Source organism: Lytechinus variegatus, chromosome 5, assembly GCF_018143015.1.
Source record: "Lytechinus variegatus isolate NC3 chromosome 5, Lvar_3.0, whole genome shotgun sequence".
NCBI classification, from domain to species: Eukaryota; Metazoa; Echinodermata; class Echinoidea; order Temnopleuroida; family Toxopneustidae; genus Lytechinus; species Lytechinus variegatus.
Window position 1 is genome coordinate 37,342,715 of NC_054744.1, and position 19,278 is coordinate 37,361,992.

General features: G+C 37.2%; 1 protein-coding gene and 1 long non-coding RNA gene across 3 annotated transcripts in view; both read right to left on the reverse strand.

Annotated features, from left to right (window-relative positions):
• The window catches only part of LOC121416064, a 53,239-nt gene extending 51,217 nt beyond the window's left edge, over nucleotides 1-2,022 (reverse strand). Inside the window, exon 1 of the mRNA XM_041609509.1 lies at nucleotides 1,982-2,022. The gene's annotated coding sequence lies outside the window, so the exon portion shown is untranslated. The remainder of the gene's footprint in view (nucleotides 1-1,981) is intronic.
• LOC121416065 lies at nucleotides 2,020-17,709 on the reverse strand. 2 transcript variants are annotated; one of them, XR_005970096.1, is made up of 3 exons: nucleotides 17,257-17,707; nucleotides 6,453-6,544; nucleotides 2,020-2,058 (listed from the first exon to the last, which is right to left on the reverse strand). It is a non-coding gene; the product is annotated as an uncharacterized LOC121416065 (long non-coding RNA). The 2 variants fall into 2 exon arrangements; XR_005970097.1 differs by having other exon boundaries at nucleotides 2,023-2,061; nucleotides 17,257-17,709.
• Nucleotides 17,710-19,278: the final 1,569 nt, after the last annotated feature.

The following is a 19,278-nucleotide window of genomic DNA, read 5'->3' on the forward strand; positions in this document are numbered from 1 at the left end:
CCAAACCTTTGTAGTGAAATGGTTTGTGTAAAACAAGGAAAATTAGAAAGCTTGAACGGAATCTGACAATGGAAAATCTGTAATGAATAACTAAAATAAGATGCATGCATTAATTTCAAAATCTTACAATTGCAACTTGATAGGTCGAAAATTCAAATTGTCACTTTGAGTTTTGGCTTTACTCTACATACAGTACATCGTGTTTGATATGTGTGTTTTTTTGCTCAAGATTAGCTTACCTGGTCATTTTCCCTTATTTTTCTTCAAATTATTTCAAAACAAGTTTCCATCAAATGAACTTTCCTAAGTGACCCTGTAACTGATATTTTCAGAGACTCGGAGCACTACTCAAGCCCTTGACATCACTTATCACCAGGATATAAAGCAGTCCTTCACTTTGGATGAATATCAACAGAGAAGCTGGACTTGCTGGTACATCTCTAGACAAGTTGCTTCCAAAATCTTGAAGATTTGGCAATGATTTACTTTACAAATAGTTCATATGTAAGGACATCAGAATGGTCTTGTGGTTACGACTCTCGTCTTTCAATCTGAGGGAAGCGGGTACGATTCCAACTTCCAAGCCATGTCAGGTTTTCCTACAGCACAAAATTTATCCACGTCATTCTGCACTCATCTCAGTTAAGGTGAATGGGTATGTACCTGGTACTCTGGTAGGAATTCATTCCTTGAAAAGCAGCATGCAAAACAACTGCTCTGGTAAACCAGGGTAATTATGCTGCTGTAGAGTGCGACAAACTTCTGATAAAGTGAGTGTTAAAGCACAATAGCGCCATCTCGAGTCCTCATCTACTCATACCTGGCCAGTTTCCTGACCCATAATACTAGTGTAGTCAATTAACATAGACCCACTTGAATGATAACAGGCTAATTAACTACTAATTACATTCATACTGCAGGAATTATGTTGCCAAGTCGCAAAACAATTACATGTACCCCTCCTCTCGACACAATTTAGTTTCTCTATAAATACAATAGGTCAATTTGTTCTCTGTAGTATTAGTAGATATCTGATAACGTATATTTAAAGACTATGCATCTTTCACACAAGTGCCGTCTGCACCATCCCGAGTTTTCAAATTACCGCGCTATTTCTGATCTGGCAAATTCTCCCGATCTGAACAATCTCGAGATTATTTGCAATGGAGATGCAATTATCGCGCTAGTTCGTAGGATTAATCTTGAGATTCAATCCCAAGTCAACTAGGATTATTTGCAAAATAGCGCGCTATTTTACGAATTATCGCGCTATTTTGTAGGTGCAGACGCCCTAAGGATTATTTATTCACAGCGTCACACCATGATGCATCGATGCCTCGCTCAAGCAGGAATTGCTCTTCTTGCGATGGTGGAGGCGGGGTTTCTTGAATCTCGAGATTAATCGCGAAGAGGGCAGATCGGGCTAAAACCTCAAGATTGAGCAAACTCGGGATGGTGCAGCACCGCCTACAGAAAGTATCCACAAACTAATAAACGTCTAATTGTGGTTAAATCAGGTTTGTTAGTTTAAGCCAAAGAAATCAAACTGTATACATATAGCTTGTACATATCCATCTGAACATCATGACAAACTTTGCATGAATCAGATCCATAAACTTTCAGAGTTAGGATTGTAATTCAACAATTACCCCCAACTTGGTCAAAGTTCCTTGACCCTAAATGACCTTTGACCTTGGTCATGTAACTTGAAACTTGGTAATATATGATTACCCTTACGGCCAGGTTTCATGAACTACATGTAGGTCCATATACTTTCTAAGTTATGATGACATTTCAAAAACTGAATCTTAGGTAAGGATTTCGATATTGACTCCCTCAACATAGTCTAAGTTCACTGACTCTAAATGACCTAAAACTCAGGCAGGATGTTCAGTAATACTTGATTATTAAAAGCTTATGTCCAAGTTTCATGAACTAGGTCTGTATACTTTATATTATGTTTTCATTTAAAAAACATTACCTTCGGTCAATACATGTATTTGATGTTGACGCTGCTGCCACCGCCGCTGTCGGAAAAGCAGCACCTACAGTCTCACTCTGCTATGCAGGTGAGACAAAAATAGAACACAAAAAGTTAACTTCCAAAATCAAACCGCGCACATGGTACATATGTCTCAAAACTCTCAATAAAGGCATGGTCACACCGCCCGAGCGTTGTTGGAGCGGTAGGGAAAGAGGGCTGAATTTCGCTCACAAAATTGGGGAAAATTATTTTTTTTAAATCGAAATTGAAAATGGTGAATGGTAGCGAGCGGTGATGATTTTATTTCTCTCCGCTCCATGACCGCTCCAACAACGCTCGGGCGGTGTGACCAGGCCCTTAATTGCAAGACAGGGTTCATTGGAAGCCCAAACAGTACATGTAATTTGGGCGTCAGCAATCAAAAAGTTACAAAACTTTTTTTTTCTGGAAAACAAACTTATATGTACACTCAACCTTTCGGTTCTATCAAACATGAATGCTTGAATTTAATGAAAAAGCTAGATACAAGAACTGACAATTTTACAGTTACATAACAATAGCACCATACTCCATACATGTAGCACGCCTTGAATTTCAATGTTTTATGGAAAAGGCAAATTTTCTATATATACCCAATACATATCACATGCATCACTATTGGGAAATACATGTATAAAGAAAATCACAAACCAGATCAAAGTCTAATGAGTGCGGTCAAAAAGCATCCAAGATCTAACTTAGATGTTAACCTAGTCATTTTTTTCTATTTTCAATACACGCACAAAACTTTTCCATGTGTTACCCATCTACACATTTTCAAGCAATAACACCCTATAGGCTTCATATTCAGACCTACATAACCATTGTGTTTCAACAAAACAAAGAGGCTCGTGCCTTCAAGTACAAGAACCCCCCCCCCCACCTGCCGAAAAATGAATTCCTCAAATTCAACCATACATGTACCAGCATTCTTAATTTTTATTTTAAAAAGCAATGAATATTTGTTCATGCATAAAATTTGGATTACATACAAATAAATTCATGTCCACAGTATGAGCAAAAATAATTGCCTGGATATGGCCAAGATCAATATGATAGCCATGTACAGTATATATAGCTGCAAAACCAATTTTTCTTTATTTGTGCCAGCAGAGTTGAGTCAGCACAAACTACATACTTCACATTAGTCATCTATCAAATTCATATGCCTCTATCATCGAAGTTGGGACGTTGTGGTCTGAAGAAAATGTTCTGTTGTTATTGCAATTTTCGAAGCCCAAATCTGCTTGGGCAAATAAAAATGATAAACATGATTTCATGACTACAGTTTTGTAGCATTCCTATGAACAACAGAGTTATGGAATCGGTTGTATATTTCCTTCTATTGAAGCTTCTTTTTATTGTACAGTGCAATACAAGTCTGACTTGGAGAATACCGTACAAGTCAGCTAAGGTAGACAATTTCTAAAGTAAAGCGCACACTATGTGATCCGATGTGACATGGTATGTAAATAAATCACATTTTGCTTTAAATGTGAAAGTTTTAAGAAATATTAATGATTTCACTTGAAGTTCAGCATAATGTTAGAAATAACAAAATCATAATTTTGCTTTGGAGTAAACTCCAAATCGGCTTCAAGTCGCAGCCAATGACGACATCATTACAATTTGGGTTTGAATTTGCTTTAACCTTCCTACAGAGATGCTCGAACAAAACTAAATTTTTATTTCCGTAGTCCTACCAGTACTATTCTGAACTCTGATCGCTAATATCAATTGGTTGGAATGTTATTACAATTTCTTTGAAATTCAGATTGCAACATATCGCATAGTGTGCGAAGGGCTTAACCCTCTAATAGTGCAGGGTAGTACGTGTGGCTTAATTAAAAATAAAAACATGACTTCAATGTCCAATTTTATATCAAAACATATATTTTCTGTGTTGAAGGATGCACTTTTAAAATGAATGACTACAGTGTATGAGAAAAAATGGGAACATATATTCCATGTTTTGAACTAGATCTGGCCTATTAGCTATTCAGCAACCTGTTATATTGGTCTGTGATAATTGCTCCTCCGCAATGCCTCTAAAAATATAGAGTGAGAGGTGGAAGATTTGGGGGGGGAGGTCGATGATACATGTAGGCCTGGTTGATAATGATGTGTGAGGATGAGTCTAAGGTTTAGGCCTTACATGTAGTTTGGACTCTTGGAGGCAATAGGGTTCATGTCTGGATTTATGTTTTCTGCAAGAGCAAATGCAGCAGAAATTAGCTATTAGCTATTAAGCAACCTGTTATTGGTCTGTGATAATTGCTCCTCCGCAATGCCTCTAAAATATAGAGTGAGAGGTGGAAGAATTGTGGGAAGGGGTCGATGATAGGCCTGGTTGATGATGATGTGAGGATGAGACTAAGGATTAGGCCATAGGTTGGACTCTTGGAGGCAATTGGGTTCCTGTCTGGATTAATGTTTTCTGCAGGAGCAAATGCAGTCAGAAACATATTAATGAAACCCCTGATAAACCTACCATGAACAATTGTTGCAATGAAATATGGCATTATAACATTTAGTTTTTATTGTGGTTAACCAAAATAACGCAGTGCCAGGGCATTGAAAAAATATGACATCACCTGCATCTCCATGTACCAGTATATTACATGCATATGTTGTATGAATAGTAATTCAAATATAAGAGTGAAGATATGTAGGGGAAGGCGGGGTAAGTTGAGCATAGGTGCAAGTTGAGCCACCAGCCCCAGACCAATAATGAATGAGTCAGACATTGTGGTGGTGTCATGTATTGATGACCCATTGCATAACCCCTAACCCCACCACATTGTTTTCCACTTTGAAACAAAAAGTAGTTTTTTAGAGGGAAAAGTATGAATTTCAGCCAAAAAAGTAAAAAAGAGTGTGAAATAGATAAGTGCTTTATGCTCACACATGTCTTTAAATATAGTAAAGACATGATAACAACATTCCCCTACAGAAATTTCCAAGCTTGCGGGAAGCGTGCGACTAGCTTGCGCAAGCTTGCGGCATGCTAGTAACTAGCATGCGGCTAGCTTAATAAGCGTGTGATATGCGTGCAGAGTAATAGTTAAGCGATCTTTTAGCGAGCAGGGACTGTTCGCTAGCATGCACTCGCTTATTAAGCGAGCGCCCTGCTAGTCGCATGCTAGTTACTAGCAAGCGGCACGCTTAAATTTCTGCAGGGGTTGTTAGTCCAGGTATGGATCTTCATTCCTGTCATAGTCTTTTATATGATGGATGCATCAGAAATGTGTGGATACCAAATTATCGCACTAAGTTCGGACTGGGGTAAGTTGAGCCAAACAGCATGGGGCAAGTTGAGCCATGGTAATTCTTATGGTAATGTATCTTAAAAAAAAAAACAACCCATAAAAATCGATTGAAATGCAGGCTGAAAGGAGCAAATTTACATGACTGCTCTTTTCCTCTTAAAGGATGTTAGTATTTAAAGAGAATTAGCAAGTGAAAAGACTTTAAAAAAAAATTGACATGCTGGTTCTCCCCTCATACATTTTGTACGTAGTTTTTGTGGCTCAACTTACCCCAGATGGTGGCACAACTTACCCATATATGGGGCAAGTTGAGCCATTTGACATCGTTTTTTTCAAAGGTCACGATGACTTTCAGTGTGGGGGTAGAAAGTTATATGTAGGTGAAAAACATTTCCAAGAATCAAATTTAAAGGCAAGGTACTTATTTCTACAATAGTACTAGTCATATCAATTCTAACATGCAAAATGCAAAAAAGTGTCTCACCTTACCCCACCTTCCCCTACGTGTATAATGATAGTGGCAAGCCATATGAACAATACTGCAGCGTCTCGCCAACATAAACACAAGCAGGGGCTGCGGAACCGGGGGGTTACGTGTACAAAAACGTAAAAATGACCATATGATTGTGATTTTTAGCATGATCAGCCCCCCACTTTGAAAACCATTCCGCAGCCCCTGACAAGTACCACATGTTTCCAATGATGTGCAGCATGAACATATTCTGATGATTACAAAAACCAGTTTGCAAATATTATGGTACTTGGTAGATTTGAATATTATTAACTCACCAAGTACATGACAATGATTAATGGGTGCAGAATAAATCAAATGGTATGAGGCAATAAGGAATGTAGGGCCTATATAAAGTAGAGAATGCTAGTCAGGGATGGGAAACGTTTATTTCAATGACATTTTCTTTACAGTACTGTCTTTATGCCAACTGTGTGCTGTGAAGTGTAAACTATTTTATTTTAAGTCACCAATTCAAAAAAGGGGAATTCATACCATAGTCTACTATGGATGTTTTCATAAAATTAGGACAATAACCGCTGTCAATTTTATGCCAAATAGCCATTCCACTCCTTCTAACCTTTAACTTCAATTGAAGAACAAAATAACATTCACATTCCCAGGTACGGGATAAAGAAAAAAAACTTACATATAAATTGACTGCCGTGTGGTGGACTTCTCTCATGAAAACTGGATAAAACTCATAACTCTCCTCCATCAGTTGTAAGATGTCACAAATTTCTACAGGACAAAAAAAAAACAGAAAAGGAATGATACTTTTCATAAATCTCTTGACAAATAGAAAGCAAGCTAATTCATCCGATGTTAAGTGGAGCATCAAGAGGGCATGCTTTTATAAAGAAACCATTATTTATCTGTATGAAATCAACGAGTGTTTGAAAGTTGCATAAACAACATTTTTAAACAAGTTTTTAGGCCAACATCTAAATATTGTTTCAGAGCTAAAACAAAAATTAATAATACATTTTTGATGTAGATCAATCGGTAAAGTTTTCATAGTAGTATAAATATACTGTAAAAATGAGAATGAGGTGTGGAAATTTGCAGACCAAATAAAAAGTTCGAAGACTAGAGTCTTGCATAATTTTGAGTCTTTAACCCGATTTTGGCTATTCAGAGAGACCAACTCGAATATGTAGCAAAATCCAAAATTAATAACACTTAGCACTAGATAAAAAAAAATGCCCAAATTAATCGTTGAAGATTGTTTGGAAACTGTGCACCAAAACTGATGAAACAAGGGGTACCACATGTATGGTTCAGGTCTCTGATCAGCATCAAATTCAAACAAAAAGACTCACAGGAATTATTTACAGCATTTTCACAATTTGTTATAAGCTACTGAAATACTTGCAACTGGGGCCGTTGCAGAGAGAGTTGCAATCAATCGCAACTCTAAAAATCATGCACAACTTGATTTTCAACCAATCAACAGAGTGCAATTGGGAATTGCGACTTTTCAACTTTCGTTTAAAAGCAAAGTTCTCTTTCTGCAATGGACCCATGATCTGCTCAAAGCAAATTTGTCAACTGGTGAAGATCATTCACAATATGTACTGGTCAGTGAAAATCACCGATGATTTGTTTCATTAAATACTTTCAAGGTCACTAAATCATTCCACGGATCAATCAAATGATCAAAAAATTAATCAGACATTTGATATTTTCATTTCACCTAATAAGAAACCACTAAATTGCTCAATCGATTTAACTGTTATCACTAAAATACAAAATAAAATCAACCATGAAAACAATCAAATAGTGTGTTTTCAGATTATCCCTATCTTCATGAAGTAACAGAACTGTGTACATGTATATCGGTGAGCAGTATTTGCCAAAAGGATGAGCACATAAAAGCAAATAAAATTCAGTTGTATGTGAACTTAAATGGTTGATGACAAATGAACAATTTTGATTGATCTACATCAGGGTGCTACATAACTTTTTAGAAGCACTTGCCTGGTCGGGCAAGCAAATTTTGAAATATTTGGAATATACCTGCCCAAAAATCTATTTCACTGGCCAGAAAAAAAATCACTTTAAAAAAAGTTTACCTCTTCAAAAGAAAGTTTTGCAGTTTTATAAAAACTACTTAACTTTTTCTCTCTTTTGACATGAACTGATCTACCTTGTCATTGCATTTCTTTTTCCAAAGTGCTTTTATCTTGCCTGCCATGACCAAAATTAGGGTCAATATCATATCATATCACCCTAATTTTGGTCATTCTACTGTGAGGATTTAGCTTGCCCAATTCGGGCAAGTAGTTTTGGCCTTTACTTCAAAACACTTGCCTGACTCTAACTTTTACTTTCCTCGGGCAATCGGGCAAGTGCTTATGTAGCATCCTGATACATGTACGTGTACAGTACATGTACATGTAGTTTATAATTCATGTCTTGAAATATTTGGGGACAAAACTGAACTTTAGAAGACAACATCACTTCATGAAAACACAAAATTCAAAGAAATGCAATAAATGACCATTTATCTTTTGTCAATGTACATCATGAAAACACAAAATACATATACATGTACAAAGAAAAGCAATAAGGAGAGCTAAGGCATGGCTTACCGGTACTTATCGATTCATAAATTTTAGTAAAAATGCAATATAAGCGCGTGCATGCAGGGCCAAATAATGACCGATGCGAGAAGAGCCAATGGATACCACACCGAGGTTCGCAGGACCAATGCGGTATATCCATTTGGCGAGTCGAGCACAGAGTTCATTATTCAGGTCCTCTATGCACAAGAAAGCATGCATTGTTTGTTTTATACATGTACAACCCCCTCCCTCTCCCCCAAGTTACTGAGTTGCCCCGAATGCTATATCAGATAATTCCAGAGTGCAGGATAGTGCGAGGTCTGGAATTATCTGATATAGCATTCGGGGCAACTCAGTAACTTGGGGGAGAGGGAGGGGGTTGTACTTTTGGTATGATGTCATAATGCAGGATAGTGCATTTTGGATATAATAGAGCAATACCCTGAATAACATGTGATCTGATTTGGACCAATCGGATTACAGAACATTCTTGGGAGTTGTATAAAGTTGGATACTGAGTGGAGTAGTATTGATTTCCACTGGCTGAATGCACTGTAATACCCCTTTCATAAACCCAATTATGCGGCTAATAGCAGCATAATTTGGTCGTAAAATTGGAGGACACTAGTTATCCGCATTATTTTGATGCTGCTATTATCCGCATAATAGCAGCATCGGGACAAGATTTTGAGTTTATGAACGCATTTCCATATAATGCGGATAATTGCCATGGTGCGGTCACAAGGTCACCCTTTTCCAACACAACCGCATCGGATGGGGCGTGTCCAGTTGTCATGACGATTATACGCCTTTTTCAGGACGGGCGCTCGTAAACATAATGCGGCTTATTTTCGGAGTTTGTGAACGCAATTTTTATTGAATTATCCGCATTACTCTTAGGCGGCTAATAGGAGGGTAGGTTTATGAAAGGAGTATGAGATCCCATGAATGGTGTTACAAGTATGCTTTTAAAAATGGATACAATTTAAAAAACAAACTTGTGAATGAAAAAATTATATTCTTCTCCCCCATAGAATAGGTTGTTAATTGTAGAATAAAAAAACACACTTTAAAACATTAAATACATACAGGATGAAAATCAAGGATACAATCTTTGCACAACAATGGGCTCTTGGGTATTAAAAACCCTATGAAAACAAATGTACACATTACGGTGTTCAAGGGGCATATTTTAAATAGGAAGAGAACTAAATCTGAGCTAACTGGGTTTTTTTTTTCACTAATAAAAGACTCAAGTTTTGTAATAATTACAGAAGCTTTGGAGATTCAATATCCTGAAGACAATTGAATCTTTAACAAGAGTGCACCAAACTTTCGTGTGAATATTATCAAAGCAAACATGTGTACATGTACATGAGCATCATTTTGATAGCAATATTTATTAATAATTGACTACAACTTATCAAAATATTACCTGATAAACGCCTTGCAAAGTGTGCGTACGAAGGTCAGATGTAGACTATTCTTATCCAATGTAACATGTGCAAGCAAAATCCAATAGCACGTTTTGATCACACGATATCATATGATGTGTGGATAAATAATGCGAGTTGCAGCGAGTCTGTCTTGAATTTTCTCAAATGGTGTTAATATATCCTGCAGTATTGCTGACAATTAATTACTGGCTTCCAACAAAGGTATCGGTAGAATGGTATAGAAAGCATGCAAGCAAATAGTACGACAATACACCAGTCGGTGGACTGTTCTTTATCAGAAGAAGAAGCATGGAGTATACATGTAATACCACGAGAGTTACAAGAGTACAGCTCTACCAGAGCAGACTCGTATCAACAAGTGATATGGTATTTGTGGGCGGGTACCAGGCTTTTATAGCAATTTGTTTCAATGCTCCACTAAACACACGTTGCTATTGCGCAGAAACAGAGGAAGGGAGGTCGTAAAGAGACGGCGAGAAAAAGAGAGAGGTACAGAGAGGGAGGGTGGGGGAGAGAGGCAGAGAGAGAAGGGAACCGAGTGGAAGCAGAGGAAATGGTCATACAAACACACATCACCCACTGCAATGTACAGTATACATGGCATTGACAAAGTTCACAGGAGGTCTGCATACTACAAATTTATACAATCATTTCCTTTGAAAATATGAAAAACAAACCTTTTTTTATTCAATAGACCAGAGTTCAACCCATTACGCACAAACTACAAGTTTGAGTGAATAGCTTTTAATGCAGAGCTCCACATATCATCATACAAAACACATAATGAAAAAAAAGCTTTATGCCACAGACAAGGCCTCGGGCCTATTGCACTGACTTCTATTGCATTATATTTTGTTTAATACTATCAAAGAAAAGAGTTCGAATCCCTCCTTTTCCAGGTAAACTATCAAATTTGTAACTTTCTTGAAAGTGCATTTTGTATGAAACATCATTCACTTTTTTAATACAGATCTCTTTGAAAAGAAGATAAAAAAGAAAAATACTACAGTATTTTCACCAATTAAAAAGCAGTGTACAGGCCTACACATGCAAATGTTGATATAAGTAATTCATTGTACACAATAAAGTTTATGAGGTTTGGGTACCAAAAAAAATAATTCACAATATTTAATAGCAGAAAATACATCACCATCATCGTTTCTATGTTTCATTTGTGTCTCGGGGCATTTTTATGCTTCCACTTTTCAGGCCAGAATCAGCATTTTCATGCGTGATTAGTCCAAAACACAATTGCGTTCATGTGTACATTCTTTTAAACGCATTTGAAAATGCCAAATATAATCATAAACTTACAAAAAGGTGCGTTTCAAAACATCGTTTGACCAAAGTCAGGGTTTCTGGGGAAGTATAAACAGAACCACTATCGTAAACTTGTTTTTGGTAGATACTTCCGGTGAGATGAAAAATCTGTGAGCAAAATACAGTTGCATGGTTTTAACAGGGACTTACCTCCACGGAATTACCACTCATCTCCCTGATCATACTAACCAATGTACCTTGCATGTACTATCAACGTGGAGCGTTGTGGCCCAGTGGATTAGTCTCCAGACTCTGAAACAGAGGGTCCTGGGTTCGAATACCAACCATGGCGTAATTTCCTTCAGCAAGAAATAGATCCACAATGTGCTGCACTCAACCAAGGTGAGGTAAATGGGTACCTGGCAGGAATTTATTCCTTGAAACGCAGCGCGCGTAACAGCTGCACTGCTAAAGCCAGGGTAATTATGCTGCATATACTTAGAGACTTCTGACAAAGCAAGTATTAAGCGCTATGTAAGCAAGTATAATTATTATTATAGTACTACTCATCACATGTTGAGGAAATTTACAAAAAAAAACGGAACATGAGTTAAACTTATGATGAGACATCGCTCAGCCAGAAGCCATAGTAGCATAAACAAATAGATGTCTTATTATTTTGTCTTACTATTATCCTCAACATTGTGGAAATTCTATGGCTATGTCAAGTACATGTAGCTCCATGCAATTATTAAAAGATCTGAAATCATTAAAACTTTAAATAATAATTGACCATAACAACGCTCATAAAAAAAAACATTCGAAAAGTACAATTCGAAGCCAGCTGCAGATGAGAATCAAGATTTCGCCTCTGAAAAACTAGAAGCATAAAAAGTACTCCCAGAACCACGTTTACCACGGTTGTTCTGAAACATTGTTTGAAAATGCTGATTCTGTCTTTGTAATGGAAGCATAAACACACCCTTTGTATGAAAAGATGACTAATTTTGCTCTCAGCCTATCAGTACAAGGGTTTTCACTAGCAGCTTCATTGAATCACTACTTGTTTTATGAAACAGTTCTCAGTTCATTCCCCCCCCCCAAAAAAAACAAAAAACATACATGTACATGCATATAGCTACCAAAAAACACATGCCATGATGAATGTTATACTATGCCATGTACATACATGTATAAACATTTACATGTACTAGGAATAATAAAATAAAATACAATGAATGATACAGTATATACATGACAAACTTGTACTGACTGCACAGTGAGAGGTGAATATCCATGGTATAACCACAGAGCTATTACAGAGATAACAAAGCAATAGTTCCAGTAAAAAAAAAATCACTTCCTCGTTTCATCAGCATGCATACCAGTATAATGCTCACGGCTGTGCCCCATAATATGCATTTTAATATTATACGCAGTACATTCTAAACACGTACACATTCGGTCATTGATCGGGATTTGATGTTTCAACAAAAGACAAATATCAAATGTGAGTGATTTTCAATTACCATTTTTTTTCATGGTATTCCTAAATATCATGGGGAAAAGGTTGATCTACCTGTGTATGTTTGATGCTTCACTATGGTGAGAATACTGGTAGTCTGGCAAGGAACAAAGTCAAGGCAAATAAACACAACAGAGTCATCTCCATTCCAGGAAATGTAGCCCAATTTAACTCAAATTACAGCTGAAGAGGATATTCACACCTTTTTTAATTTTTTTTTTGATAATGATTTTAATGAAGTTATTTCTCTGCTATTTGGTGACTAAAGACTCACGCAAATTGTTCAGTGATACTCGAATATGTTTCGTGTTCAAACTAGATCCATAAACTTTCAAAGTTGTGATGCCAGTTCAACAAATACCCAAGATATTGGGAAAACTCACTGACCTTAAATGATCTTTGACTTTGGTCATGTGACCTAAAACTCATAAATGCAGATATTAAATGATACATGATTGCTCTCACATGAAGGTCTAAGTTTCATGAACTACTGAAGATCGATAAACTGTCGGCTACATGTATTATGGCGATTCAAGAAATACCCCCTACATGGCCGAAGTTTGTTGAACTTTAAAGGGATACTCCGTGCTGAAAAAAAACAGTGACTTACTTCGGCTGTCACGCAACTCCCACTCCTTGGTTTATCCAAATTTAACTATATAAACATAAGGCCAATGAGTCCCTGTACAGATCGAGTTAGAACTTTGGCCTACTTTGGTGAGTGGAGCCAACGGAGTTCAGCGGAACAACCAATATACACAGAGACCGAAGCTTTTGGTCTAAGCGGAGCATATCCCTGAAAGAAATATAGGCCTAGACCTATTTATCAGTCTAATGACTTCACAATATTTTTTATTCTTTGACCGATTTTTCTCAAATCTGGTGCTGGCTTCAGCTATATTTCTAGATCTAGTACGTAGGCCCTACTAAGTACTATTATTTTTTCTGATATTTTTACAATGAATTTGTTGTCACAATGTCAGGCCCAGGGTGAACTTCCCCTTTTTAAGACTCGCTTTAAAAAAGAATATGAGCAAACATGGGAAAGTGACTGGCTTTATACGGCTTTCAACCCAGGTACTACATGTAACCAACAAGAGAAAGCCTGTCAAATGGACTTAAAGCATCCATGAGTCAGCTGACACAGCTAAGTACATCTAGTACCCCTTTCATAAACCCAATTACTATGAATTAGGCGGCTAATAGCAGCATAATTTGGTCGTAAAATTGGAGGAGGACAAGAGTTATCCGCATTACTCTGATGCTGCTATTATCCGCATAATAGCGGCATTGGGATAAGATTTTGAGTTTATGAACGCATTTCCAAATAATGCGGATAATTGCCATGGTGCGGTCACAAGGTCACCCTTTTCCAACACAACCGCATCGGAGGGGCGTGTCCAGTTGTCATGGCGATTATCCGCCTTTTTCAGGACGGGCGCTCGTAAAAATAATGCGGCTTATTTTTGGAGTTTATGAACGCAATTTTTATTGAATTATCCGCATTACTCTTAGGCGGCTAATTGGAGGATAGGTTTATGAAAAGGGTATAAGAGTCCATCTCAAGAGCAACCTAAACTGGACTCATCATGTTAAAGCGATTACCAAGAAAGCCAGCTCTGTCAGTGAATTTCTTCAGCGAAACGTCAGCCCTTGTCCAAGAAAGACTAAGACCTTATGCTACCTGGCTTTAGTACGCCCCATTTTAGAGTATGCATACATTTTGCAAGGACTTTCATCTATTAGAAGTCCTCCTTTCCAGACTCCACTAGGTTTAATGGATTTCCTTGCCAGATCAACTACCCAATGTCACCTCTGTTTATAGCCTCTTCAAACAAGAGGTACAGAGCATCCTGCTTTGCTAAGAGAGGAGCATGGCTGTTTGGCTGCACTTAGTAACTTTTTAGTATATTTTAAAATGGCACTGTACATACTCAACACCAGACCTGCCAAATATAGTACAATACGCCAGGTAGTGTACTTTATCAGAAGAAGGAGTGTAATGTGGGGCACTCATTCAATGGACAAGGTCACTCATTCTATGAACAAGGTTTTGATATTAAGAATTCTCGGTTACTACTCCCTGTGTGGTGAAATAAGGTTGGCAATGTTTGGCTTATTTTCTCTTTTTCTTTGGGACAAATGCTTGATTGTTTACACTGTCAGTTTCCATTGTACAGCTATTCATCATAAACTTGGCTCTTATTAGATTCTTTGAATTATTTTTTTCTTTATGAAAAACAAAGATTGAAAAATGACAATTGTCTTGCCATATAAATAATAAAAAATAATAGAGGATTTGTACATACATTTGTACGTACAAGTACTTCCCTGGTCTCTGTATTTGGTGAGTGGAGCCAACAGAGTTCAGCGGAACAATCAACATGTTACAAGGCTCGACATAAGCGGAAATTCACCTTTGGCAACCATTATTGAAATATGCTATAGTAGCCATATCCAGCCGGCTCAGCATGCACATCAATAAGCTGAATGAAGCCATTGCAACTAGCAGTCTACGGACATAGCTGCGATACGAAAAGAAATCTTTCACAGAACTTTGAAAATCTAAGTCAAAGTCACTTTTATGTACACCAATGAAATGATCTTCTACAGTCCATATTGCTAAAATCTGGTGTACCCTGATTATTTGAAAGCATTAGAAAGAGGAATTATGACCTCTCTTTTGACTCAAAAAGACTGAATTTTAAATGAATTAATACACACAAAACCCATAGGTGAGTACATTACAGTACCACGTGTGCATTTGTATGTGTGTTGATACTTGATACTTTATTAATAATACTTGAATTATTTCGAAGCTGTGTCTTTTCTATCCAAAATAAAACAGATAATTTCTTTTTTTTATTGTTTATAAATGACTACTTAAACCACTCTTGAGAAACTAAATACTTTGGGAAGGCATTTCATTGATATGAAATGTTGATTTTTCCGACATTTTGGCAAATATAGGGAAGGACTTTTCTCAAACTTTTTTTTCCATATATAACTTTCGATGTTCCCTTTATCGTTCTTTTATTTTTTCAACAGTTTTTAAGCTGTTTCTACCCCTTCCCATTGACTTTGCCTGAATAAAGAATATGACAAAAAATGATTAATAATACAAACTGAAGGATATAAAAATAGAAATCCCCATTCCCAAAAGGCAAGTGAAAATAACTTGCTTGCTTTTAATTGTATTCCAGTCAGAATAGACTTTTGCCACTGCTGTAAAATGTTGGTAATGGCTTCTTAATTTTCCCTTTTCCCAAATTTTGTTTTCAGTTTGTTTTATTCATTTTTCTTTCATGTTCTTTTATTTCTTTTCTTTTTCTATTTTTTTTCTTTTTTTTCTTATTTTTCCTGTTCTTTTTTATTCATTTCTTTAATACTTTTGTTTTATTTCACTTCTTTCTTTACTTATTTTAGTTTGTCTCCCCCTTTAACGCATTGTTCTGATTTTGCAGCATATTTTTCTATGATTTTCTCCTGCTATAATAATCTGCTACAAGGCAGAAAAAAACAAAATAAACTTGATTTGAGGCCTGCATACTCTAGGTTTTGGGATTCAATGAGGAAGAAAGGGAAAGTTATTGTTTTGTATCTGAGACCAAGTTTGTTATGCATACATGTACAGTGTAATTTATTTACTTTACCATTATGAGTGTGTGTCTACATACATGTAGTACACATACATGTATGTGTACTACATGAAGTACATGTAGATCAAAGAAAAAAGTCCACGCAACCTGGGAACAATACAATTGATTTATTCTCTTCAATCTTTTTATACTTAGGCCTACATGTAACTTAACAATGATGAAATCAAATTAATCAATTATATTTTACCACAGATCAATTTGCAAAATATAATAACAGCAAACAAGGACAAGGTTAACATACAATTACAAGAGTAACAAGATACACAAAGTGAAAGTACATGTAACTTAGTGGTCATGGCTAGCCAGGAGGCTTCTAACGTTAGAGAATAAAAATCAGTCATAAAAAAAAAATGAGAAAAATATCATGAAAAGACAGAAGAGACTTGCCCGATGTTTACGCCGCCATCTTGTTTTCTATTGTTCTTCGCCCAGGATAGCGTCCGTATCGTGGGTGAAGAACAATAGAAAACAAGATTGCGATGTAAACATCCGGCAAGTCTCTTCCGTCTTTTCATGATATTTTTCTATTTTTGTGATGAATTCTTGTTTAAAAATAAAATCCATAGCGTAGTACAAATGTCGGAAATGAAGTTGTATCCCATGTACATGATCTAGGAATTAGGGCTAGATCTTTTAGAAAGAAAGTAGAAATCACGGGGGCGAAAGTTTCAGGTTTTTTGGTGGTGCAGTACACACAAATGAATAGAAAGGAAGACCTGGCTTCCTTGAGAATGAGAGTAACCTTACGTTAGTAAATTATTTTTACACTCTAGAAGCCTCCTGGCTAGTCATGGCGGCAGAATTAACATTTTAGAAGTTTGTTTTATTCATTTTTAATGTTTTTCTTTATTTTTTGGGCCACCGAATTAATATGAAGGTTTTGGTGCACGAAATGGGCTTACCACCCAAAAAAGGTTAATGTGGAGCCTTGCAAATTGCATATAAATAACAGAAACTGAAGCTTTTGGTGTAACCATTGTCCTACCTGATTCCCCACAGGCAGGATGGTTGCAGTGAGCAAGTGTTGTGGGGGAGTTGTAGCCGATTGGGCAGGAGCTCGAACTTGTAGTACAGAAGCGAAGCGGACCTCCAAGCAGGCAGCTGGCAGGCCGAAAACCGATGGAGGTACACTGTACCGGTACACCGATCACGGAGAGTGAGCGACTCGGTCATAAATCAAGCAGTTCCTCACTCCCAGGCCTCAGGCTCAGCTCAGGCAACTCCGCTCCGGCAGTTCCTCTGTGACAAATTCACTGTGATTCACGTCCTCTTGGCTAGCTTTCCTGCTAGCCTTTGGTGAAGCTTTGAACCCTTATTCAACATGAGAAGCACATACCGTTATTAATCACCTTCATTGACAAATTGCATGAGCTTTGCCTTTGGCTCTTATCTTCCGAATTACTGCTGAAATTTTCACGCGCTTATTACGCAATCACTATTTTCATGGATAGATACTGGGCGCTAGCTGGCGCCATTCACCTGTTTTTTTTTAGAATGTAGGTACTCTAGTTTTTTATTTTACTTTTTTAAATAAACAGTGGAGGTGCCGTGGCCAAGTGAGGCGCCTGGCTATATATTGCAAGGCCCTGTATACCATGTATACTAGGGCCTTGATACATTGAAAGTCCGGTGTTCGATCCAAGGCCGCGGCACCTATGCCCGTGACCCGGGCCCGTGAGCAAGGCATTTAATCTACAACGCTCTTTTATCCTGCTTTCAAATAAATGGAAACGCTATTATTGGTAACTTGGTGTGCACTTGCACTGGCCGCGGAAGCGAGGGGGGCGGGGGGCTTCAGCCCCCGCACTTTTTTTCCAAAACCATGTACAAAAACGTAAAAAATGACCATATTATTGTGATTTTTTGCATGGTCGACCCCCCCCCCTCCCACTTTGAAAACTATTCCGCAGCCCCTGTTGTTTGTAAAAAAAAAAAAAAAAAAAAAAAAGCTTTTCGTCGTCTTTGTTCTTTGTTTAAGAAAATTATGAGCTGACCTAATCTATGTTGATTTAATTACCTCTTTGTGAATTTTTAAGTAAAATTCCATTGCCTACAAGTACCACAATCCTTCATCTGATTCAGATTGTCCCTACCCCTTTGAATCATATACCCATCCTATACTCATGGTATTCGTGGATTTTTAACAGGGTATAATAATTACGCATACATTCGTAATTCCGAAGCTTCGTAATTCCGAAGGTTCGGTTATTCCGAAGGTTCGTATTTCCGAAGGTTCGTAATTCCGAAGGTTCATAATTCCGAAGGTTCGTCAATCCGAAAACGAAATAAGGTTCGTAATTCCGAAGGTTCGTTAATCCGAAAACGAAATAAGGTTCGTAATTCCGAAGGTTCGTTAATCCGAAAACGAAATAAGGTTCGTAATTCCGAAGGTTCGTTAATCCGAAAACAAAATAAGGTTCGTAATTCCAAAGGTTCGTTAATCCGAAAACGAAATAAGGTTCGTAATTCCGAAGGTTCGTTAATCCGAAAACGAAATAAGGTTCGTAATTCCGAAGGTTCGTTAATCCGAAAACGAAATAAGGTTCGTAATTCCGAAGGTTCGTTAATCCGAAAACGAAATAAAGTTCGTTAATCCGAAAACGAAATAAGGTTCGTTAATCCGAAAACGAAATAAGGTTCGTTAATCCGAAAATTAAATAAGGTTCGTATTTCCGAAAATGAAAATAATTCATTTTGGTAACAAAAACGATGTTGTCATTACAAGATTACACGATATTATGCAATGATAGTAATAACGATCGATGATACATGCGTGTGTTGGGGCCAAAGCATGTATTTCATTAAGAATGGCGCCCTGATCAAGCATAGGCTAATTTCGATTTTATCTGAGCAATTGCTGCCTATAAGCAAATGGTTTAATTAAAGATGCAGGGGATCAAGTGTGTTGGAAGCGTGCGAGAAACCTCTAGATAATAGGATTTGTATTGGAGGGGATGTCATTTTTAATAACAGCTTCTGCTGGTAATAAAAATAATACTAATAATGA